The sequence below is a fragment of the Xenopus laevis genome, chromosome 6S (assembly GCF_017654675.1).
Source record: "Xenopus laevis strain J_2021 chromosome 6S, Xenopus_laevis_v10.1, whole genome shotgun sequence".
Lineage (NCBI taxonomy): Eukaryota > Metazoa > Chordata > Amphibia > Anura > Pipidae > Xenopus > Xenopus laevis.
Window position 1 is genome coordinate 119872747 of NC_054382.1, and position 26565 is coordinate 119899311.

Consider the following 26565-nt stretch of genomic DNA (forward strand, 5'->3'; position numbering starts at 1 on the left):
CACATGACTCTCTTGGTAGACAAGGGTACCCCAACCTCTCTGCTCTGCTGTCGTAAGTATCCAGTGGCACCTTGACATTTTTAATGTTTTTTAAAAGCATTTTTGTCTCAAAGGCCGCCCAGTTAATTTAGTCACCCTAGGCACAGGCCCTCAGGTGCCTCTATATAAATACAGTCCTTATTATCTTTCTTTATAACTATATACAACCAATGGCAGATTATGTCCCTGTATTCTATCCATATTCCAATTTTTAATGTATATCTGACTATGCCTAATTTTTAAGGCAAGGTGGCAACTAATTTGTCTCCCAATATAGAGAATAGCCAATCTAGCCAGACACTGTGGCACTCATTTATTAACATAAGTTCAAACATATCCCAACGCAGTAACCCATATCAACAAATCAGAGGCTCCTCACTGGTTGCTGTGGGTTAACATGCAGATATGTCCTGTGTTAACAGAGAATATATATGCTATGGCATTTTTAAAATATATTTAAGGACAACATCTGTTAAGGAATGAATTGTATTTTATTTTTAAATTTTACAGTAAAGTTATATTTTGTAATTTGAAACTTAAATATGTTTATAAATACACTGAATAAATAATTTCCCATTCTACAGCCTTATCTAATGTGTTCACCAAGATTTCCAGCTAAAATACTGAGCAAAGAAAAGGACATAGGACCCCTTGTGGTTTCTGAAGATAAAACAGTCTAGGATTCGCCTGCTTTTTGTTGATGCTCATGTTAACTCTGACACATCCCATGCATCTTGTCTTTCCAGGGAAACTAAAGATTGCTTTTGTTTTGGAACCTTAAGCTCCTCCAGTCATTCATCACTGGCCTAGGAACTGACAGGACAGCTCTAGGTTATCCATCAGTCCAATGAAAGGAATGTCACTTGAGTTAGAACTATACCAGGAACTTTCTACTAAAAACAGTTGAAAGAAATGTACTTAATGATGCTCCAACGCCATGTATTTCAGCCTTGGTCACATATATTCCTATATCATGACCACTTCATCCAAGAAACAGAGCACAACACAGATCTTGGGTTCTAGACAGAAGTAAAGATTGGTCATCCTTGAGAATAAAATTCTTTGGAGAGTGCAATGATGGAAAAAATCCAGGTTGAGGCCTTTCTGTATGACTGAGTAACAAAGAGTTCATTTTAAAGAGACACCGCATGAATGATTTCCAGGAAATAAGATTCTCCAGGTGTGTAGAAAGACCAGATGTGGTTCATTGAAAAAAATACTTATCTCATGGTTTCTCCTGTGGAGAAAATAATTTCTCATGGAATTTAATCTGGGCCTATCTATCTATCTATCTATCTATCTATCTATCTATCTATCTATCTATCTATCTACAGTATCTATCATCTATCTATCTATCTATCTATCTATCTATCTATCTATCTATCTATCTATCTATCTATCTATCTATCATCTATCTATCTATCTATCTATCTATCTATCATCTATCTACATCTATCTAGCTATTGATCTATCTATCATCTATCAATCTAAACAGATTATTTTAACCCATCTCATTAAATGCATCAAAGTTTTATGTAAAGAGCAAATGAGACTTTGCAAAAAGTTGGGGTATAAGTAAAATATCTCTATTATTCAGGTGCATCTAAGAATACACCAGCACTATAAAACAGAAACAATGTAGATTACAGGGAACACTACCTTTCATGGAGTCCAAAAGAACCAACCCCTCTCTCTGCTTAAAAAAGCGACTTTTTTAATTCAAAGTTTTTCCATTTTCATGGGTCATTGTTAATAAAGTGATCAATAAACCGGAAAATAACAGGTTCAAACCAAGGCAAAAGTAGCACCCTCTAATAAATATATTGTATTCAACTGACATTGAAAATCGGACTCCAAACTCCTGCATGAAGAGAGAATGAAGAGAAACAGCTGCTAGTGAAAAGTTTATTTTAATTAATTGTATTTAGAAAATGTCTTATTTTAGTATGACAAAATTATGTGCCTGGCACCCCCACATGAGTATCTTCTGCCTACCCCTAGTTCTGGCCCTGGGCCAGTTTATGGTGCATCAGCAGATGAGGAGCTCTTTGTTTTACCAAATGGAACAAAACTAAGGCAGTTATACTATGTGTTACCTCACCCATTCATTCACCCAGGTGCCAGTCAGGTGCAGGCCAGACTGTGGGTCAGCCCAAGACCAGTAAGATATGTGGCTTTACCTGTGGAAAATGGCAAATTGCACCAAGTGACCAGTTGCATGTGGATGGGGGTCTGATTCCAGCACCAGCACTGACGTAATATTTGCTCTGTCTGCAGGGTGGTTGACTAACTGTCAACCCACATATCACTACCATGTATGGGACATGGTTCGTCCATGTATGGCTGCTTAAAGATCAATGGCACATGTAGTATCTTGCCTGTGGAAAATCACCAGTCCCATGGTAGACAAATCATTGCCATTTGAATCAGCGAGAATCACAGCCTGGAAACGCATACAGAAAATGTATAAATATGCATTTTCCTGTGATTAAAATGTTTTTACACTGTTTTTTTCGCTCGTGGGTAGCACAGATCTCATTCTGTCCTATATGGTTGATTCATAATGCCTGTCTGGCTTTGAAACTGTTCAGGTGCCAGAGACACTTCCTAATATTGTACATACCTATGAAGACAGGGTGTCAGATATTGCATGCCATCCCCTACATAGTATAAATGTAAAAATATTTTATTAAAACACATATCATTAAATATAATAATAAATGTGATAAAAAATGTACCCTTACCGTGCAAATAAAATGTCTTCTCTGATTCTACTTTCTCATCTCAGTTTCAGCAAGTAAAAGTGCAAGCCTGGGGATTGCCTGGAAATCATTGTTTGCATTGGATTTCAGAAAGTCTGATCTTATCAGATGGTCAGAGAGTCAGAGAGACTTGTAGGAGAATAGAGGGAGTCGATGAAAAGCTACCCATACATGGAATGAATCTGCATCTGACAGTATTTTTCTTCATCATTTTTTATGACCTGGTGATATTATATTATCCATATCTGCATTCCTTACACTCTAAGTCTGATCTGTTTGCATTTCTCTGGCACTAATCTCTAGGTCAGGGATCTGCGACCTGTGACAGTGCAGCTGCGACTAATCCTTATGTTTGGTGCTCACCCACATTTATTTATGTGACGGGAAAAATATTATACTGTCATTAATGTTTAATCTCCTTCGCTACTAGGTTAGTGGCCTGTAGGTTTTCAGATTGTAGATTGAAGAGGCTGGGCTGAATTAAGAGATCACAGGAGTTTGCAGGAAGGCTAAGGCCCTAATATGATGATAAAATCATTTAGGGGGTTATTTATCAAAGGTCGAATTTTAGAGTAATGTGATTTTTTTTAAACTGTATTAAATTTGATGTTATTCACAATTGAATGGTATGTTATTTATGAAAAAATTAGAAAGTTTAAAATTCGACCGAATAGTCCCAACCCGAAAACTCAAATCTCATTTGAATCAAATTCGAATGGGGTTTTCATCCGAAAAATAAATTCGAGTTTTGCGCTGCATTTTTTTTTTTACACGCGTCAAATTCTTTTCTCCCATTGAAGTCTATGGAGCATCATTTTCTAAGCGAAACTTGGCAAAAATTTGGCTCGTCACTACTATTAACATCTTCAAATAGTTAAAGGGACTTCTGCCATTGACTTCTACATGAACTAAGCAGGTTTTAGGTGGAGAATAGTCTAAATTAGAACGGTTTCCATGGTTTGAGGTGTGATTAATCGCAAATCAAATTCAAATACGTGTTGGTGGTTTTAAATTTGAATTTGTGAATTTTGACCAAAAAAAAAAATTCGAAATTTGAATTTACCATTCGAACCTTAGTAAATCTGTCCCTTATTGTCCAACCTGACTCACTCTCCCAGCTGTTGCTGGGCTATTTCATCTCAACAAAAGCTAAAGGTAACTGTACATTGAGTCACTAAATATGGGTGCAAATAGGGCGGAAGTTGAAATGCAAGGGGTTGGGTTGTCTCTGCTGCAGCTTCTTCAACATCTATTTCTCTTCAATCCTTCATTCATTCCTTGTGGGTTTTTTTTTGGTTTCCTTTCTATATATTTATTCATGACTTTGAGGTTTATATTGTAGGTGCTGTTTCTATTTTTTTTTTTTGGTAATACTAAATTATGAAAAACTATAAGTTCCATGCAGAATGCTGCCGCTTTGCAGAGTGATTAGGTTAAATAGGAGAACTGAGCAGCAATCTGGCAAATGAGCTTCAATGATGATACTGTAAATGCAAGGTTATGTACTTTGGTAGAAATAACAAATGCGACAAGTAAAAGTGTGTTGAGGACATCTTTCATTGCAAAGGATTTGGGGATTTGTTTTTGGACAATAATAAAAAGGCAGGTGAAAAAATAATCTCACCTCTTTAGCGGTCCCTTGTAAGGCCTCACCTTGTGTATAGAGTGCAATTATGGACTCCAATCCTTTAAGGGCAACTGTTGGGCAAAAATATTATCCCCCAACCAAAGCCTTTACTCTGGATGGAGATGGAGATAAAATTGCTCCCACTATCACTAGGACATACCAGGGGGGAGCTCCACATGGCAAGCATGGCATAATGCATGCACATAATGCACTTCTGACGTCACACGCATGTGTGTGCCCCATCATTACCACTCATACCGGGAGCTCCCTCTCGATGCGGCTAGCCTAGGGTGGGGAGCAATTTAAAAAACAAAAAACTACTGTTACCTGAAGTACAGGCTCTATTAGCCTGCACCTTTAGTTGGGGAAAATGTTTTTTGCCAAGAGGTGCCCTTTAAGAAGGATATTAATGAGCTATAGAGAGCGCAGAGCTGTGCAACTAAACTAGTAAGAGGAATGAAATAATTAAATTATGAGGAAAGATTGTCAATGTTAGGGTTGTTCTCTGTGGAGAAAGGGTGCTTGAGAGGGGTGACAGTGTCTTGACACAGTCAGAACTTTTCTTGTTTTCAGTGGTAGTTGTTAACATTTTCAGTCCAAATCTCATTTCTTTCCTCCATGCTCACCTGCTTCTGTTAGTGTTAAGAGAACTGAGCCGTAAAAAAGATTTTGTTTTACATGTTCCAATATCGCTTCATCATCAAGAGGGAGAGCTTCTGTCTTGGCTTAATGTCCTCCTCACAGGTGTCCAAATACTGGAGTACGATTAGGCTTGAACATTTAAAGGAAACAGATGTGCTGAACTTTCTATCCCAATTGCCGGAGTTACGGAGATAGTAAGATAAAAAAAGATCTGGCAATAAGGTGACAAGATAATAAGGGTACATTTTTTAATATATAAAATGTGGATCATTCTTTATAGAACATATTTTTCTTTGCCTCTGTGCTTTCATACGTATAGAGGCCTATTAATAAAAAGTTTATTTTGTGAATTTTAGGGGCTGATTTACCAACATTCTAATTTTTATGGTTTTAGAGGTTTTAAAAACAATGAAACTTATATTTCTCTAAAATCATGAATACCTTGTAATTTATTTAAAGCTCTGAAAAAAAAGTATGAACAAAAACAGCTGGCGAATAATTCTGAAAGTCCTGATTTTTTTTGAATGAACTAAAAATTTGCAAGACAATGAATGTTTTAAACTTCGAAAAACTTCTAAAACCACAAACAAAAATCTGATCTTTGCAAGAAATAAAAGGGAACTTCTGCATGACGTTGACAGCTTTTACATGCTGTACCTTTGTATTCTTTTATTATTCGAACTTCAGTAAATCTGCCCCATAATAAATATTAAATATTTGAATTAATGAATTTCTAATCATTGCACTTTACTTTAGAAACATATTTCAGCTACAAGTAAAACCGATTATTAGCTGATCAGGTGAGGTTATTAGTCTTTGTTGTACAGTCAGCAACCTAATGTAGAAATTGCACGGTTAATATAATTAAATAGAAAGATAATAGTTTGAAAGTGACCAATTGGAAGCGATATCTTGATGCAAGTGTGGTACTTTTCCCTTTATTTTTTTAATTTAGTTATTAAATATTGATAATTCGAGTTTTGGAGACCCTTATTTGAACTGAGTTTTAGGGCAAAAAAATAAATAAAATTGCTGTAAAAAATTGTATCCAAACATTGATAAATCAGTCCCATAGAGTAGGATGTCATCTCATTGCTTTTGTGGTAAAAGTCACATTTAAAATGACATAACAAAGGCAACATAGGTCATAGCAATTCATTAAAAAATTATTACTAAAGAGTTTTTTTCATTTACTAATGCACATCGTGGGGAGGGGGGCAATGCCAGGAAGTTCAGGAGGGCTTTTGCTGTGGGGGGGTTTACTTCTCCTTTAAGGGGTGTGAGTGTGCCAGACATAATTTTAAAGTATAGTGACACATTAAAGGTGCATTATCTATAGCACATGTCTCTAGATAAAAAAGAATAATTAAAATGTTATTCCTTCATTAAGCAAAACCAGCTTCTTAGAAAAAAAGTCTATCAATAGTGATGGGCGAATTTGTGCCGAAAAATTTGCAAAACGGCACTGGCATCTCGTTTTTGATGACGGCGTCCGTTTTTTGGACGCCGGCGACATTTTTTTTTTGACGTCGGAGAATTTTCACTGCCATTTCGAGAATTTATTCGCTGGCGGTGAATCACGCAAATTCGCCGCAAATTCGCACCTGGCAAATAAATTCGCCCATCACTATCAACTGTGGTCCCTGGGCCATTGTTTAGTAGCAATGATATTACTATCCCAGTACTTACTGTGTATCATCTTAATACAAGAACAATATTTATTCTAATGCAGAAAGTACTGACCTGACATCACAGAGGTTTTATCATGGTCCTTCTTAAATACTTATGCTTTCCATGACATTAAAGGGCATTTAAAAAGAAATCCAAGTGCTCCATTTTTTTCCCTGGCCTAAAATGACATTTTCCTTGGGTTACTTATCTCATGTCCGTATCCGAAACTCATTATGACTTTTTTTTAATACATTTAAATTATCTTTTTTAAACTTGGACAGTTTGTTCTTTGCCACATCAACCCCTATGGCCCAAGTTCATGTGATAAAGAAGGAAATTAGATTTATTTCTAATCTTCCCTTGTATATATTAATGTGGGCCAGCCTGGATCTTTCTTACACAACGAAAGAAAGGGTTATAGAATATTGCATAGAAGTTTCTGAATTTACTATGATTCCCCTTTGATATGACAATCAATAACCTCTATAAATATGCACTGAGTGTGTTATAACATGTATTATGTGGTTATTACTGTAATGGCGCATGTGTTTTGAATATATTGTAGTGATAAATCTATTGCAGTTATTCTGATTTCTTATAGACTCTAACATGTGACTGTGGGAGGATATAAGAACTAAGCAAAATATCAACATCTGGTATTATTATCATTTATTTATGTAGTATCAACATTTCCCATGGAAGAACATAGAGCTTTGTGGTAGATAAATAATGAACAAAAGCAATTATAACTTAAAGCTGTAAACATTGTCCAAAATATCTGCATTTTTGAATGTACTGGAAACTACAATGTATCCTAGCTCAAATAAACCATATACTCTGCATTTCTGTGAGTGTGCTTTTTATTAACTGAAGAATGTCTAGGGTCAATAATTAAATTGAATTGGCACTTCTTGTTACTTAGGAATAAAGAATATTGTTAAATACCCTGAAAACACCAACCAACATACAATTCACTCAGGAAAAAATGTTTTTTTTTCACTAACAGCTAAATTTTCCCCCTGCTAAGAAGAAGAGAATTTTTTCTTATAGTGGTCATACACAGTGAAATCCACTTGTTTGATGAGAATACCAAATGAGCAACGCTATTCTCGATGTAATTACCTGCACGCTGGTCCAAATGAGACTGATCCAATCATACAGCAGGTCTATGAAGACCTCTTGGGTGAGGATGTCATCATTATGCCAATGTAGAGGTTTTTTTTTAAAATCTATCACTAAGATATCAAGTTGGGGAGACCCTCCAGAGCACCCCCAAACATGAGACAAATAAGCTACAGACTAGGTCTGAACAAGCTGATGCAGGTGCTGTACTTACAATGCCAGTGAGTCATTTCTACTCTACTGTGCAACCTTCTGATATGAACGGCTTTATATATTCAGTGTATTAATAGCAGGTGGCTTGGTAATATTATATAAAGAAAAATAAACCAAATGTATTGCTTGAAGGACAAGCAATATCAATTTATTATATATATGCAAGGGTCGAGTGCTGGAAATTCAACCATCTAAACTCTAGAGTTTTGTAGGTTGGACATCCATAAATTACATTTATTCTTCTTCCTTTCTATTTAGGGCCTCAGCCCTCTGATCTTTAACTCTGGCACTGGTTATAGAACTTTTTCAGATTTGTGTGATCCTTCTATGTATCACTGGTTTAACAAGTCCCATTTTATTCTTATACAGAGATGTAAAATGTGTGGGGGGTGAATTTATCAGCCTATTCATGCTCTGAAGTCAATACTTTTAGAACCGACGTTGAGTTCATTGGTCATGGTCTATGCCTACAGCTGTTTTGTCTATATCAGCACTCCACTCCACTCTCAAATAAAGTCTTGTATTTGTCTTTTCTTCACTTGTGCTTGCACGTCTAGAGCTCCAGTACAACCCTTCTTCTGTAGATTAGTCATACCTTTCCCCAGTGTGTCTGCAAAATTATCCCTACACCTCCAAAATTCTTTGCTACCTTTCCCATTTTTCCCTCTCAGGGGTTAAATTCCAAGGTATCTTTTGGGCCATTTGTGTCATTCACTTTAGTTTTGTATATGGCCCTTCAGTTTTAATGACTGATTTTTTTTTTTGTTACAGCTGTTTCTGTTAAAGTTATGTTATCCTCATAGGCTGTCATCAGCTCTTCATAATGGGATTTCAGCATAATCCCTTGCTATCTTTCCTTCTAGTGAAGCAAGAGCCTGTTTTCCTTCTGACTGCATAAGAACACAGCATTGTCAGTATCATTTGTGGATTTAAGTACAGTAGTACGCATGTTCCCTGCATTTCCATTAAATGCAGGGGAGTAACTAAAGATGAAGCAGACCTTGTGGCTGCAAGGGGAGGCAAGTGTTATAGGAGCCCCATGAGGCTCTAATTCATATAAAGTTAGAATAAAAATATATAAAACAGGTCAACCTCTAGACATTTTAGTGGCCTGAAAAATCATTTGCTGTGGGACCTAGTAATATCTACAGTAGCGATGGGCGGATTTATTCGCCAGGCGCGAATCCGCCGCAAATTCCCGTGATTCACTGCTGGTGAATAAATTCACAAAACTGCAAATTCGCAAATTGTTTGGCGAAATGCCCCATCTCTAAAGCTAAATGTATCAGTCTCTATTAACTCTCAAGAAGTGATTCAATTGGGTACATCATCCCTATTTTATCCAATTGTAGGTACTGTTCTGTTGGTTTTAAGCCAGACATTCCATAAGAACTAATGTTTTTCATTTTTAACTTGTAATTTATCTGTAATTTTCCATTCTGAAAATATAACACATCTGTATCTAAGATTGATGTAGACGACACTTGCTTCTGTGTGGTTTGAAATGCAGCATGTGTATTTTTCCAGGTGTCTAAATCATGATACATCAGTGATGTATTTATATACATATATGTAAAGTAATTAATACAGATAATTACTACATGGAAGTTTAGAACCAAGTGCATCACCATTGTAGCATCAGCTTATATTACAGACCAACCTCATTTTCTGCTGGATAATTAGTGACGAGCCCTAAGCTTAGCTTCTCAACAGCTGCTCAGAGCCCACTGAGCATGTGAGTGTCACAGACACTTTCCAAGATGGTGACCCCCTGTGACAAGTTTGAAGTCCTGGATCATTGCTGCTATTGACAAGCTGAAACTTTAGCCTCGTGCAATAAGTTCTCTATATAAAATATACAATTTTAAGCATATTTTTAGGGTTTAGTTCTCCTTTAATCATTTTTAAACTAGTGCTGAGTAAGACTTTCTGCAGTTAGAAGACCACAATTGAGCTTAGGTTACCTAAGAAGGATCTTTGGGTGGGAGTTTGCAAAAATGCACTGCAGTAAAAACTGTAGGATTGTATTTTACATCACAATTAGTATTGATAAAAACACATTTAAGATCTACACTTCACAAACAGTCATTTACATCTCAATGTGAAAAAAAGATTGCATTATTTCTCCATTTTTTTCTATTTCACATAAATATATATTTTGCAGCAAACTGTTTTTTTGCTGTCTCACTTGTACTTTCAGAAGTAGGCGCCAGTGAATGAGCCAGAGTAGCCTTCCATATTACTTCCATATTACTTCCATATTACTTCCATATTACTTCCATATTACTTCCATATTCCAAGGCCACATATTTGTACTACAGGTATGGGACCTGTTATCCAGAATGCTCTGCACCTGGAGTTTTCCGGTTAATGGATCTTTCCACAATTTGGATCTTCATACCTACTATGAAATCATGTACATTTTAAATAAACCCAATAGACTAGTTTTGCTTCCAATAAGGATTAATTATATCTTAGTTGGGATCAAGTACAAGCTACTGTTTCTGAGAAAAAGGAAATTATTTTAAAAAATTTGAATTATTTGGATAAAATAGAATCTATGGGAGATGGCCTTTCTGGATAACGGGTTTCCAGATAACGGATCCCATACCTGTACTAGTATATAGTGTATAACCTGGTCATATAAATATGATAAATATATCTGCTGGACATCCCTGGGCCTCATGCTCTTTCTCTGCGTGTCCTAATAAAACACCTGTTCTGTTTCCCAGACCAATTATAAATGTTTCTTTATTTTTCTTTCCCAGACGCTTCACTAGACAAGCAATGTAATAAATGTTTCCTCTTTATTTGGAGGCCAAAATTCTTTCAGCAACAACAGTTTTATCCACAACAATTTTACATTTTTTTTAAAACTTGCAAGGAAGAAAGCAAATGCTCTCGCTAAAGATGTAAAATAATAATTTATCCTTAGAGAGCCTGCCAGCTATTGGCCCTGCATTTACAAGCAAACTTGCACTCTCCCCCAGCTTTAGCAGTTTTAACCCCTTGGTATGCAACAGAAAATCTGTGCTCAGGTTTGTACCATCATTTCTTATTTTACCAATATATACAGTAAATACATTATGTGCATGCTTTGTTTTCTCTAGCTCAACTGCTTACTGAGTTTGTGGCCACAATCTGAAACACACCTGGAGTATCCTAATCCCCAGTTAAGAAACCAGCATGGCGGCATGGCTTCACATCAGTGATTGTATTGTAACCCATTTTTGGCCACCCCCTGTGCCAAAGGTTATTGATCATACCAGTTCTTACCAGTTACCATTTACAGGTCCTGAGTTCCCTTTGCTAGGTGAAAGGGTCCTGGGAAAACTCTTCTCTGTCTCCACCTAATGGGATCCGGGAATACACCTGCGGGTGGCCCCATTAGAAAAACATTCAATACAAACACTTGTACGGTGTAACAAATAACTTTATACAAGATAAATGCAGATTTAAAAGATTTAGTATTGGCTCCCTCATGGCAGGCACTCAGCCCATGTCACAAATGGAAATATGCTGGATCCTTTCTTTTTCTACCCTCCCCTGGACATCACTCACCCTGGGGATTCACTCAGATGGGTAGGCTCAGCCAGAGCTGGGGCAGGTGTCCACAGCGATGAATCCATTCCATGAACATATGCAGCTTGTGTTATCCTCCAGGGTATTGCTCCCAACACTCTCCATAGTGCGACACTATAACCCTTTTCCTCCTCACATCCTATAGTCTATAGCGCGGGCACTTAAGACTTCCTGAACTACAGCTCTCAACACCCTCCATAGTGTGAGCACACAAACCAGCATTTCCAAGTTCGTAACATGGAAGGTTGAACTTCCAGACATTGGAGCATCCTGCCTCAGCCTTGGCAGGCCTAGCGAACTCCACTTTAGCCTACATTTTGCCATGTTTAGATTTACTTTCTCCTCAGTGAAATAACAGTAAGACCAAATCTCAATGATGAAAAAAAATGAGCACATGGCTCTCCTTTTTATAGTAAAGTGGTGCAGCAGGGACACCTTGTGGCATCCTCCAGTCTTTGCCCTGCTGCACCACCACAAGGGCTCTGGCTCCTTGTCCAGCCCCTCGGAAACGCTGTAGCTAAATCTCCACAGGGGTTTCCAAACCATGTGGATAAGAACCCTACGGGTCCCTACAGTATCATTAGACTTAAAACAGTTAATGATTCCAGATACCAACCAGTAAATTAAGTTTGGTCAAGACCTACTTAGAAAGACATTATAGCACAGTCAAACAGTGTTCCTCTGTATTAATAAATGTAGCAGGAACAAAAAAAAGTCTATACTGGCAATTAATATTTTTTTTCCAACAGCATATTTACATCATTTATACAGAAAAGTGTGTGCAATGGTATGTGAGTTATTTGTCATTTTGATAGTTTTTAATAGCATCAAGTGCAATAATGTATCATAGTAAACAGAACCTTTCATGATAATCTTTACTAGCAGTTGAACTGAGAGTTAGTTTTCCAAGATAAACAATAGAATGGTAAACACTTAAATGTGTTACATCTCTTCTACTTTCTCCACAAAGGGAATCCTCAACTGACCCCTCGCCTTGAGCCATCCCACTGAACCCCATTGTTACATGCCTTAATGAAACACCAGGAGCTTGGGGTAACAGGGATAAAATGGCCACAGCATGTTTTCATATTTTCAAATAAATTGGACCGTGCCAGCCTAACCCAAGGCAATATTCCAAAGCCAGAATTGTACAAGTGATTGCTAATCTGCTCTACCTTTCCTCACAGAAGACTTGAGATCAGAACTATGGCTTTATATCCACTGCTGAGTGCTAGGCTGCCTCTCCTTACACAAAGGATGGCCCCAAACTCTGCTATCAACCGGAGCTGCATTTCCCACCATGAGAGAAGTTCAGCAGCTCTGCTGCCAATTCTGAGTCTGCAGTGTCTCGATGATAGGAAATCCAAGCAGGCTGTGATCTAGCACAAGCAGTAGTAGCGTCTGTATCAATCAACCCACCATGCCAGTGATCCCAAACCTGTACCTTACAAGCAACATGTTGCTCACAAACCCTTTGGATGTTGCTCCAAGTGGCCTCAAATCAGGTGCTTATTTTTGAATTCCAGTCAAGTTATGGTTGTATAAAAAGCAGGTGTCCTGCCAAACAGAGCCTCTGTAGGCTGCCAGTCCACATAGTGGCTACCAAATAGCTAATCACAGCACTTATTGGCAACTCCAATGTTTGTGTTGCTCCCCAACTATTTTTACCTTTGAATGTTCCTCACCAGTGAAAAAGATTGGGGACCTCTGCAATGTGCAGTCACAGGAGAGAACCTCCTTTCTCCCAATCTAAAATTTCCTGTGCAGTACTCTGACAAGGTCCTACCGCTGCTCTGACAATTAAACTTAAAATACATTCTCTTATACTAGCCTCAAGAGGGGAAAAATATTTTTCTGACCTCAATAGCGATCAGAAACGTTCCCAGGATCAAGTATTTGACATTCATTTAACATGAATTAATGAAATGCAGAGACAACAGCAGTGCATTCAGGAAAACATCTACATTCGGTTATTAAAGGGGTGGTTCACGTTTCAGTTAAGTATTAGTATGTTATAGCATAGCTGATTCAAATCAACTTTCCTATTGGTTTTCATTATTTATTTTTTATAATTCTTTGTTCTTCTGACTTTATCCATCTTTCAAATGGGGGTCACTGACCCCATCTATAGAACAAATGCTCTGTAAGGCTACAAATGTATTTTTATTGCTACTTTTTATTACTCATTTTTCTATTCAGGCCTCTCCTAATCATATTGGTGTCTCTTAATCAAATCATTGCACGGTGGCTAGGGTTATTTGAACCCTTGCGACTAAATCAAAATCTATGTAACTGAAAGCCACAATTAACAAAATGAAAACCAACTACAAATTGTCTCAGAATTTCACTTTCTACATCATACTATAAGTTAATTCAAAGGTGCACAATCCCTTTAATTCCTGGAGATACTATTGCTCAAACAATTCCTCCCTTCCCACACTTCTTTCTAAATCTTACATATAAATTTTAGTCACATATACTTGAGCATACTTTCTTCTTTTTCAATTTTTGTTGATTTCTCAAAAAAAGCCAAAAAAAGGTACAGTTTGAAACCATAGCCTCAAACAGCAATAAGAAAGGTTGATGTGTTGCCAGATATGGTTACAGAATGTTTTTTACTGTATTTTTCTCACATACATTAAAGTTGTTGATAAAGAAACCCAGATGATCGGTTTAATTCTTTTCTGATTCCATCCTAAGATAAGTTCTCGACTTTAAAAGTCCTGTAAAATGAATGTATTGAGCATGATACAAAGGTATCAGATTTCTAAGACGGACATTTCATAACTAAAAGTGTTTTCAATAATTTGCAAAAAAATATATAAATAAAAGATAATAAATGTGATTGGAAAATTAGCTGTCATATTGTAGAATAACGCAAGAACATTTGGGAAATTGAATGATTCCCAATTCACCAATCACTCGCACCTTGTAGTGTATCAGTTACTGTAGTTAAACGTGTTATAAAGTTATTTCATTTCAAAGAAAAATGTCTATGATTAACAGATGTCTTGTTTTTTTTTTGTTATGGCCGGATGGTTCTCAGTCTTCTGACATGGAACACTGTATACACTGCATACAGATAGATAGAGAGAAATATACTTTCTTGCATTGTTTGATTGAAAGATAAAGGACCATTTCATTTGATGAGAAACAAGGGGTGCATTCACTTACAGAGACGCATTGACCAAATTGCAATATCTAGCAAAATAACAATGGTTTATTCCCAAGATGCACCATTTTTTTCAATGTCATTTTAGGTGAAAAGAGAAGTTTAATCTGAGGCAATTGCGCTGCACCTACGGCAATGGTGTCCACATTCACCAAAATGGATGCAACTGTGCCTATGTCAATAGGCATTGCACATTTAGATGCAAGTACCTAGAGGGTAGAGGGTGATTTTAGGGGCAGCTCACTGCAAACAAAATTGTTAGTAGCCCATTACATAAATGACATATATGAGCCCTATTATTCACTTGCCCAACATTGGAAGTGGTTATTGAATGCTTCTTAACAAGTGGGCAAAAAATAAAGTAAATGAATGGTCATTGTCAAGACCGCCGGGAGCGCGAGGAGTCGCGTCCGCTCCCGGCGGCGAAGAATCCAAAATGGCGGCGCCCAGGCAACCCACGTGGGTTCCGACGCCGGCGTTGTGACGCCAGCACGGCGCGACGGGCGCAGGCGCGCTGACGCTGGCGAAAGGGCGCCAAATTCAAAGATAAAAGGACGCCTGAGGCGCCAAGATGGCGCCCGAAAATAGGATCCTGTTCCCTAAGTGATTCCTGGGTTCCCTTGCTGTTTTCCCTGCTATTTCTGCCTGATTCCTTGGAGTGACCCCTTGCCTGGATCTGGACTTCGCTGTTACTCTGCCTGCCTTTGACCCCCTGCCTTGCCCTGGACTTTGTTTGTATTCCGCCTGCCTTCTGACCTGTGCTTGGACTTAGATTATTCTCTTGCCTAACCCCTGGATACCTCGACCCTGATCCCTCCTGAGGGGCTTCCTCCTAGATCCGGACTACTCCCCAGAGGGGGCTCCCGGCTCCCTGACATTATTTTCGGGCCATGGATCCTTCTGAGGAAGCCACACCTGATGTCGGACGAGCACTCCGCGGACTGGAATCCCGCATGGAGGACTACGAAAAACCAGCAGGTTCGCATTGGGCAAGCACTCGATGTCCTGCTTGCTCGAGTGCCTTCTGCGCCCTCCGCTGCTCCACCTACTGGAGATCCCCCCATGGCGGCAGCCTCTATGAACGCAAGCTACCCGACAGGTGAGCCTCGCATTCCACCTCCCCTTCGCTTTAGTGGGGATCCACAAGCCTGCAGGGGATTTGCCACACAGTGCCAAATTCAATTTGAGTTCCAACCCACACAGTTTCCAAGTGAGCGTTCCAAGGTGGGGTATGTGATGTCTCGATTGGAAGGCAAGCCACTGGAGTGGGCAACGTCTCTTTGGGAGAAGAATTCCCCGGTGACTTATGATGTTAAAGACTTTCTCCAAGCTTTTCGCATAGTCTTTGATGCTCCAGGTCGGGTCACGAACGCCCCTGCCCGTCTCTTGCAGCTCCGGCAGGGAAGCCGCAGTGTCAATGAGTACGCTATAGACTTCCGAACACTGATGGCGGAGACTTCCTGGTGTGATGACGCTTACAAGGCCGTATACTACCAAGGCCTATCCTTCCGCATCAAAGATGATCTCGTCTCCAGAGAGACTCCTGACACCCTGGAAGGACTGATCGCTCTATCTATTAAGGTGGACACCCGCCTCAGAGAACACCAGGTGGAGAGAGAGCGCAGCAGACGATTTTCTCCCATGTTGGCCCCTCGCTTTCAAAGGCCGATTCTGCAAGCACCCGCTGTCCCTGTGACTCATGTGTCCACGTCTCCCCTGGAGGAACCTATGCAAGTAGGAAAAGCTCGCCTCTCCGAGCAGGAAAGACTCCGAAGACGTGTGGCAGGGCTCTGTTTGTACTGTGGTGGACATTCCCATTTTGCCAACGCCTGTCCTGCCAAAGCCAAGAGTTTTGTACCCCGAGGTATGTCTCAGGTTTCTCATGTAGGGGGCATTGCTCGAGGGCCTCAGGAGAAGTATCAAGAAAATTCACGCAGACTTCTCCTTCCTTTGCAGATTCACCTGGCAAGTAAGTCTATCTTCGAAAGGGCCTTCCTCGACTCCGGAGCGGATGGCAATTTCATGGACGCCTTCTTTGCCGAACGCATGAAGATTCCTCTGCTTCCATTGTCTTCACCCCTGCGAATTACCGCCATAGATGACAAACCCCTGGAGTTTGAATTCGTCACTATGTTCACGGCGGAACTATCTGTACAAGTTGGGGCGCTGCATCAAGAAAAACTTTCATTCTTCATCATCCCCTGTCCTTCTACTCCAGTAATATTGGGTCTTCCATGGTTACGTCTGCATAACCCCACCATAGACTGGTCCACTGGGCAGATCTCTCGTTGGAGTTTATTTTGCCTGCAACATTGCCTTCCGCCAAAACCCCTCGAGAAGGTGAATGTCTCCACTGCGGAACTAAAGACTTTGCCCTCCTCTTACAAGGGATTTTCCGATGTGTTTTGTAAAAAGTCTGCAGAGTTCCTTCCCCCACATCGCTCCTATGACTGTCCGGTTGAACTCCTGCCAGGAGCCATGCCCCCCAGAGGGCGCATTTACCCTCTCTCTCCTGCAGAGACTACCGCTATGAAGGAGTACATCCAAGAAAATCTCCAGCGGGGGTTTATCCGCCCTTCTACCTCTCCTGCAGGGGCTGGGTTCTTCTTCGTGGAGAAGAAGGACGGAGGCCTTCGGCCTTGTATAGACTATCGGGGCCTGAATAAGATCACCGTGAAAAACAGGTACCCCCTGCCCCTGATTGCCGAGCTCTTTGACCAGCTGAAAGGGGCAAAGATTTTCTCCAAGTTGGATCTCCGGGGGGCCTACAACCTCATTCGCATCCGGGAGGGTGGCGAATGGAAGACGGCATTCAACACTCGGGATGGGCACTATGAATATCTTGTTATGCCCTTCGGCCTATGCAATGCTCCTGCCGTCTTCCAGGAGTTTGTTAATGATGTGTTCCGAGATCTCCTAGGAAGGTTCGTAGTCGTATACTTGGACGACATCCTGATCTTCTCCAAGGACCTTGAAAGTCATCGCTCCCAGGTGAAGGAGGTACTCTCTCGTCTGAGGAAGAACTCTCTCTTCGCCAAGTTGGAGAAGTGTGTCTTCGAGGTATCCAAGATCCCCTTCCTAGGGTACATTATCTCTCCAGAGGGATTTGAGATGGACCCCGTGAAAGTGTCGGCCATCCAGGAGTGGCCTCTCCCACTGAGTACCAAGGCAATCCAGAGATTCATCGGATTTGCTAATTATTATCGACAGTTCATCCGGGGGTTCTCTTCCCGCATTGCACCTATCCTGGCCCTCATCCGGAAAGGGGGTAAACCCAGCCTGTGGCCTCCATCTGCCATAGAAGCCTTTCAGTCTTTGAAAGAGGCCTTCATGTCCGCTCCTGTTCTCCGACATCCCAATCCTGCACTACCCTTCTGCATCGAGGTTGATGCTTCAGAAGTCGGAGCCGGAGCTATCCTTTCTCAGAGACACTCCACTGATGGAAAATTGCACCCCTGTGCGTATTTCTCCAAGAAGTTCTCATCCGCAGAGCAGAACTATGATGTCGGAAATCGAGAACTCTTGGCAGTCAAGCTTGCCCTTGAAGAATGGCGTCACCTCCTGGAGGGCTCTGAAATTCCTGTCCAGATTTACACAGATCACAAGAATCTGGAGTTTATACAGTCCTTCAAGAGGCTAAATCCCAGACAAGCCAGGTGGGCCCTTTTCTTTTCTCGATTTAACTTTGTTTTGACTTATCGCCCAGGTTCCAAGAATCTGAAGGCCGACGCCTTGTCTCGTAGCTTCACTCCGGTGGACCGTGACCCTGAGAGGCAGGAACCAATCATTCCACCAGTCAAGATCATTGCCTCTCTGTATCCCCAATTTGCCGACCAGATCCTGGCTGGGCAGTCCTCGGCTCCTCAAGATACTCCGATTGGCATGGCCTTCGTCCCTCCAGAACTTCGCCTGGCCATCCTGCAACAAACCCACTGCTCCAGGCAAGCTGGACATCCTGGTCCGGCCAAGACCCTTGAACTCTTGAGGCGCCTAGTCTGGTGGCCTGATATCCGCAAGGATGTAAAGGACTTTGTGGCTGCTTGTAATGTCTGTGCCACTTCTAAGCCTAGCCATTCCCGCCCCAGCGGGTTGTTACAGCCTTTGCCGGTTCCCTCTCGTCCGTGGACGCACCTCTCTATGGACTTTATTGTCGAACTTCCTCCCTCCGGTGGGAATACTGTGATCTGGGTTTTCATTGACCGCTTCAGCAAAATGGCCCATTTCATCCCTTGAAGAAGTTACCCTCTGCGGTGGAATTATCCCAACTCTTTATTAAGTACATCTTCCGCCTGCATGGTTTCCCGGTGGAGATCGTCTCCGACAGAGGCACCCAGTTTACCGCCAAGTTCTGGCGTTCCCTATGTAAAGACTTGGGAATAACACTTCAATTTTCGTCTGCCTACCACCCGCAGACGAATGGGGCAGCTGAACGTGTGAACCAAGCCTTAGAACAGTTCCTGAGGAACCACGTGTCTCTTTGCCAGGACGATTGGTCTGACCTCCTCCCGTGGGCGGAGTTTGCTCATAATAATGCATGTCATTCCTCCACAGGAAGGTCTCCATTTATGGTGGTGTATGGACAGCACCCTCAAGCCTTTCCTCAGGACTTCGTGTTGTCGGACGTCCCGGCTGCAGATGATCTGGCAGCTCCTATGCTTGCTATTTGGGCCGCAACCAAGTCTAATCTGGAGAAGAGTGCTCTAGTCCACAAGACTTTCGCGGATCGCCGTAGAAGGCCCTCTCCTCCCTACAAGGTGGGTGATAGTGTCTGGCTCTCTTCCAGGAATATTCGCTTGAAGGTGCCATCTCCCAAGTTGGGTCCGAAGTTCCTGGGTCCGTTCCCCATCTTGGAGATAATTAACCCTGTAGCCGTCAGACTTCAACTCCCACCAGAGATGAGAATCCCCAACGTGTTCCACGTCTCCCTGGTGAAGCCCACCGTCTCCTACCGTTTCTCTGGTGTCCAATCTCCTCCTCCTGCCGTCTCTGTGGAGGGTCAACAAGAATTCGAGGTGGAGAGAATTCTTGATTCCAGAATCTCCAGAGGGTCCCTTCAATACCTCATCCATTGGAAGGGCTTTGGCCCCGAAGAATGCTCTTGGGAGGGACACCGTGATGTGCATGCTCCTCGTTTGGTAAGAGACTTCCACTCCAAGTTTCCCCAGAAACCAAGTCCCGGTGGTCCTGAGGCCCCCCGTGAGGGGCGGGGGGTACTGTCAAGACCGCCGGGAGCGAGAGGAGTCGCGTCCGCTCCCGGCAGCGAAGAATCCAAAATGGCGGCGCCCAGGCAACCCACGTGGGTTCCGAAGCCGGCGTTGTGACGCCAGCACGGCGCGACGGTCGCAGGCGCGCTGGCGCAAGGGCGCCAAATTCAAAGATAAAAGGACGCCTGAGGCGCCCGAAAATAGGATCCTGTTCCCTAAGTGATTCCTGGGTTCCCTTGCTGTTTTCCCTGCTATTTCTGCCTGATTCCTTGGAGTGACCCCTTGCCTGGATCTGGACTTCGCTGTTACTCTGCCTGCCTTTGACCCCCTGCCTTGCCCTGGACTTTGTTTGTATTCCGCCTGCCTTCTGACCTGTGCTTGGACTTAGATTATTCTCTTGCCTAACCCCTGGATACCTCGACCCTGATCCCTCCTGAGGGGCTTCCTCCTAGATCCGGACTACTCCCCAGAGGGGGCTCCCGGCTCCCTGACAGTCATGAACCAATTCTTATTCCTTGAATGTGGAAAGATCCAACAACACTTAAGCTTGACATAGACGCAAAGATCCGATCGTACAAATCAACTTACGATCGGACTTTCCCATCTCCCGACTCTCCACTAACCATTCAGATCAAAGTCTTACCATTCCGATCAAATAAAGTAGCAAAAGAACAGATCAGCCAATGTTCTACCTCTGACAGCAATCGTACGAAAGTTATGTCTGATAAAGCTTGTGACAATCTCCCACTGAAAATCATACGATCAGCAATACACGCAGAGATATTATCGGCAGGCGATAACCTGTCCGATCGACCAAATGACGATCTCCGCTGGGCGAAAAATGTCGGGACTCTCCACACACGTTCCGAAAATCGTACGAATCCTCGATTCGTTTGATCAGATCTTTGCGGCTATGGCCAGCTATATAGGGCTATAGCTGATCCTTCTTGATCTTTAATATATTAATGATATGGTGGATGTTGAGCAATTTAATTTTAATCTAAAGTGTAGTCTAAAGATATAAGTGAGGATAAAAATAAAAGGAATATTGCAAGGCACTCATTACGCATGAGAACATTTATATTGGAGAGAAAAAAGAGCAAATTCAATTATTTTGAAATAATGTGTATTTACAGTATGTGTGAAGTGCACATCTGGTGTTGATATCAAGAATAGAATGTTAAAGCCTGGAACATGTTGGTTGGCAGAAGAAACCCAAAGTGGCACATCATACAAGCTTGAGGTTAGAACCACATAAACCATCAAAAAATAGAAATGAAAAATTAATAGTAATACAGAAACTGATGCACAGCACCAGGAATGCTGAGGAGCATTTTCAGGCATTGAACCCGTGTCTTGGTGTTCCTTTGATTTAGAATTGTTGCTCCATTTTGGCGTGATGACGTTACACACACAGCACTGCACAATGACATCAGTGCATGCCCATGGGAGCGATGACATCAGAGCACAACACTGGGTGTTGCTATCTTGGAGTGCTCCGTGGGATAGCAGAACCTTTTATGAAGTAAAGGTGCAAAGTAATTATATAAAATACAATCACTAAAGAAGAGGACTAACTGTAAAGATACCCAGTGGGCCAGTGTGGTGGAGGGGATGCCTATCCCGCTTCCTGTGGGGACACCTGCAACCTTCATCCTGTTCTTTGTTTTGTTTTGGTGTTATGTCATCATGCTTGGCTTCCATCGCCCAACGTAGGTCTATTGTTAGATAGTTCCTGGGTGCACTGGTTTCCTGTTCTTGACCCTTGTCTATCGCTGACATCAGCTGATGTGTTGCCTGCACCAAACTTTGACTATTACTTATCATTCTTCTATATCCTGACTTTATACTGCTTTACTCACTGGTTTGACCCGGGCCTGTGTCCTCGACTATGCTTCCGGTTCTTGATTTCCTATTGTCTGTTTGGTATTGACCCCAGCCTGTCCCATGACTACATTTACTCTTTTCTCATACTTCATGTCACATGTTATGGTTCCCTTGTCTGCCCAGAACTCTAGCCTTGGTTTTCTCACTTTAAGACAAGGCAGCATATGAGATGGGGAGTGAAAGACGGCTGTTATAGGCAGAAATGTGAGCTGTGACCAGAACCTTGGCCTAGGTTTTAAGATACCAACCTTGTTCTAGGTTTTAAGATACCAAACGTGACACCAACATATTTACAGAACCTCTTGTGACATCGCGTGGAAGGCAGATTGCTTTTAACATGACATGGTCCAATATTCAAACATTTGCATCGCTTGAAATGCAGATATTTAATTATGAAAGGAGAGTCTCTTATATCCTTAAAGAGCATGTAACGTCTAAAATAGAATAAGGCTAGAAATGCTGTATTTTGTATACTAAATATAAACATGAACTTACTGCACCACAAGCCTAATCAAACAAATAATTTATGCTTTCAAAATTGGCTACAGGGGGTCACCATCTTGTAACTTTGTTATACATCTTTGCAAGACTAAGACTGTGCACATGCTCAGTGTGGTCTGGGCTGCGTAGGGATCGTCATAAACAAAGCTGCTTGAGTTCTGCATGGCTGGGAAGTAAGGCGGGGCTCCCCCTGCTGTTCATAAGTATGATTGTTTCCCTGCTCAGCAATTAGGGACCATCTGACAATTCCTATCCACAGCAGTAAATGAAGGGAGAATTTCACTGCATACAGTCAGGTTTCTTATAAAAACGGTACACATTTTTAAATCAAAGTATTTTGGAGATAGGATACTTTTTCATTAAAGAAAGTAAAAATGGGATTTTATTTTTTTGCCTTTACATGCCCTTTAAATGTAAAGTATGGACACTTTGGTCACCTAGAAATTTTCTAGGAATATAGTAGATGTGGTTGGTTTAAGAATTTAGATGTTTTTTAATGGACCAATGTATGAACCATATTTTTAGAATGTACAAACACTTAAGCCTGTGATTATCTGACCATCCTGAACATTACAGTAACTCTTTATTGCCTTCTGTATCTGTATTACATTGAATGACCCCAAAGGTTTCTAGATAACAGAATGTGGTCACGCCCTACTTTGCAATATCCTGCTGCTCTTGGATGACTAATAACCTGCAAATGAATGGGCCATTTACACAAAGCTCACTTGATCCTCAATATCAAACACCTATCCCTATGGGCAACACAGCTAGTAGTTTATTTCCACCCAGCCTGAAAGTATTTGCAGACGAGTCCTTGAGGACCAGTGGAAGAGTACAATCCATAGTCTTGAAATTGTGGAAACAATATATATATCATTTCAGGAAAAGAGGATTAAGTGACACCAGTTGAAATTTCCTGTGTTTATTTTAAAAGTGTCCATTTAGGATGACTGACTCTTCTTAGTAAATTAATTCCCAGTGTTGTAGCAGAGGTTCAAAGCTGATTATAAAATATTCAGCTCCGTGTTTTGGTAAGAGTATGCAGTTACTGTAAAAATATGGATCATAAGCGTACTTGTCTGGTGTAAAACAAACAAATAATTCACATTGCATTAAATCTAACAAGGTTTAATGTAAAGAGAAAAGGTGATGACTTTCCCCCACTGATTTTACACATAACTGGTGAGATTGAAGAGCCCACCTTCAGAAATCCCATTGTTTTCAAATAGTAGAAAACAAATAAGGAGTGTTATCCAAATGCTTTCTATTTTTTTTTTTTTTTTTTAGAGTTTATAGCTAAGGCATAGAGGAGGGGCAGACAATATTTGATTAACAGCTGACATTTTTAGATGAGCTATGAATGCTTTAATAAAAAATAGAAATTGGATTTCATGTTTAATTTGTAAAGCACTTTTATTATACAGTGACAGAAATAACACAATTTAACACAAATTCTAATGGAATGGATGGCATTACTAAGCACCATTTAAATGGCTATAATCGAAAGCATTACATTATTTGTTATAATATGTTTTAGTGAGTCGTGACAAAAATGACATCACTAAGCACCAATTGTAACTGACGACATCACTAAGCACCATTTATATAGTGAATAAAGTACCCCCTCTTGTAAAATATAAGGATATTATAATTTACCGAGGAGTTTCATGACCAGTGTTTCTCCGTTTATAACTGATGACATCAGAACTCACCGTTTATAAGGATATACAGTAATTTACAAGATATTCATGGCTTTTGTGTATTATATAGTGAATTAAGTACCCCCTCTTGTAAATTGTAAGGATATTATAAGTTACCGGGAGTTCTATAACCATTAGAATTTTATACAGGTCATAGAACTCCAAGGTAACTTCTAATATCCTCATATTTTACAACTGGGGGTACTTTATTTATTATAATACACACGTTTCAGTGAGTCATGTGACAGAAATGACATCAGAACTCACCGTTTATAACTGATGACATCAGAGCTCACCATTTATAAGGAAATCATTTACAAGATATTCATGGCTTTTGTGTATTATAAGAATATAATCTACAGTATATTAATGGATCTTGTGTATTATAAGAATATATTTAGTGGGTATTCATGACTTTTGTGTATTATGATTATATAATAAACACACAATCCCTTTGTGGCCCCTGACTGTGTATTTATCCAAGATTTTCCCTTGACTGTAGTTTATGTTATTGATATTAAAATTTAGGTCATGCTTACTTTGTTGCCAAATAACTTTATTTTTAGTTTTTTTCTTTGGCAAACACAATTACAAGCACAAACTTATTTCACATCTTAAACCTCTCCTAATGGATTTTTTTGGTATTTTATTGATTGTTTTGTTGGATATAACTTTCTTCTTATAACCTACCCAAAGTTTCAGAGTAAATCCCAATACATAAGAAATGTGATGCAGAACTGAAATATATCCATTTCATAGACTCTTGCTATTAGCAGTTTGCTGCAATGAATAAAAAAATAATTTAGACTTTGCTGTTTTTAATTAGATTTATATGTTTTATATTATAGTGTTTCCCATTAAAATGTTTCTAATATTGTCTATTTCCATAATGCCTTTTAACTATGTATAAAATGTAGAAAATGCCTGTTATTTTTGGGCATATTTCAGTATCTTATATCCTTGAAATATTCGTGTTGTTTATTGCCAGGGATTGTTTGTTCCTAAATACCCACCAACATAAACTTAAAGGTTGAATATGTACTTTAATTATGGTAGTAAAACAAAACAGAGGCGCCAAAAGGATAAAAATAGCTAAAAGCACTTAAAAACCCAATGGGTAATTCAGAGGAGGTAGTAATAAACTTACCTCCTCCAAGCAGACACCAACAAAAGTGGTAATTTTCAATAGTAGTTTATTCACAAAACTGTATTGCAACGCGTTTCGCAGGCATTTCCTGCTTCATCAGGCAATATGGAGCGGGAGCAAAAACCAACTAAAAAAATACAGAGACAGGCAAATTTATAAAATATTATTATATACAGCTGTTCAGATTATGGGTAAGTGTGCATACTAAGTGATGCCCTTGGGCCAAGGATATGGGAGGGAGGGGAAACAAGGGGAGGAGAAATAGTTCACAGCATGGGAAAACAAGTGCTGATGGACATGGGGGATAGGCTACTAGTATATATTATCTAAATTGGGAACCAAGTATCTTGGTGGGAGACATAATAGGGGACATACAATAGTAACATAATAAAGAATGTAACCTAAGGTATATTTAAAACCAGGGGATGTAGCACAGATGACTAAACCAACAAAAGAAATCAATGAAATTAAGATAAAGTGAAAAAAACTTACCAGTGTCTTTATATAAACACGCCAGGCGCCTCTGTGCTGCTTGAGGACGCCTGAGCGTGTTATATAGTGTGACTAATTAATGGGAAGTATGTGGGGGAAGGGAAAACAAGGGAAAGAGGAAAAATTCACAGCATGGGGAAGCAAATGCTGATGGATATGGGGAATAGGCTGCTGGTATATATTAGTCAGCCTAATATATACCAGCAGCCTATTCCCCATATCCATCAGCATTTGCTTCCCCATGCTGTGAATTTTTCCTCTTTCCCTTGTTTTCCCTTCCCCCACATACTTCCCATTAATTAGTCACACTATATAACACGCTCAGGCGTCCTCAAGCAGCACAGAGGCGCCTGGCGTGTTTATATAAAGACACTGGTAAGTTTTTTTCACTTTATCTTAATTTCATTGATTTCTTTTGTTGGTTTAGTCATCTGTGCTACATCCCCTGGTTTTAAATATACCTTAGGTTACATTCTTTATTATGTTACTATTGTATGTCCCCTATTATGTCTCCCACCAAGATACTTGGTTCCCAATTTAGATAATATATACTAGTAGCCTATCCCCCATGTCCATCAGCACTTGTTTTCCCATGCTGTGAACTATTTCTCCTCCCCTTGTTTCCCCTCCCTCCCATATCCTTGGCCCAAGGGCATCACTTAGTATGCACACTTACCCATAATCTGAACAGCTGTATATAATAATATTTTATAAATTTGCCTGTCTCTGTATTTTTTTAGTTGGTTTTTGCTCCCGCTCCATATTGCCTGATGAAGCAGGAAATGCCTGCGAAACGCGTTG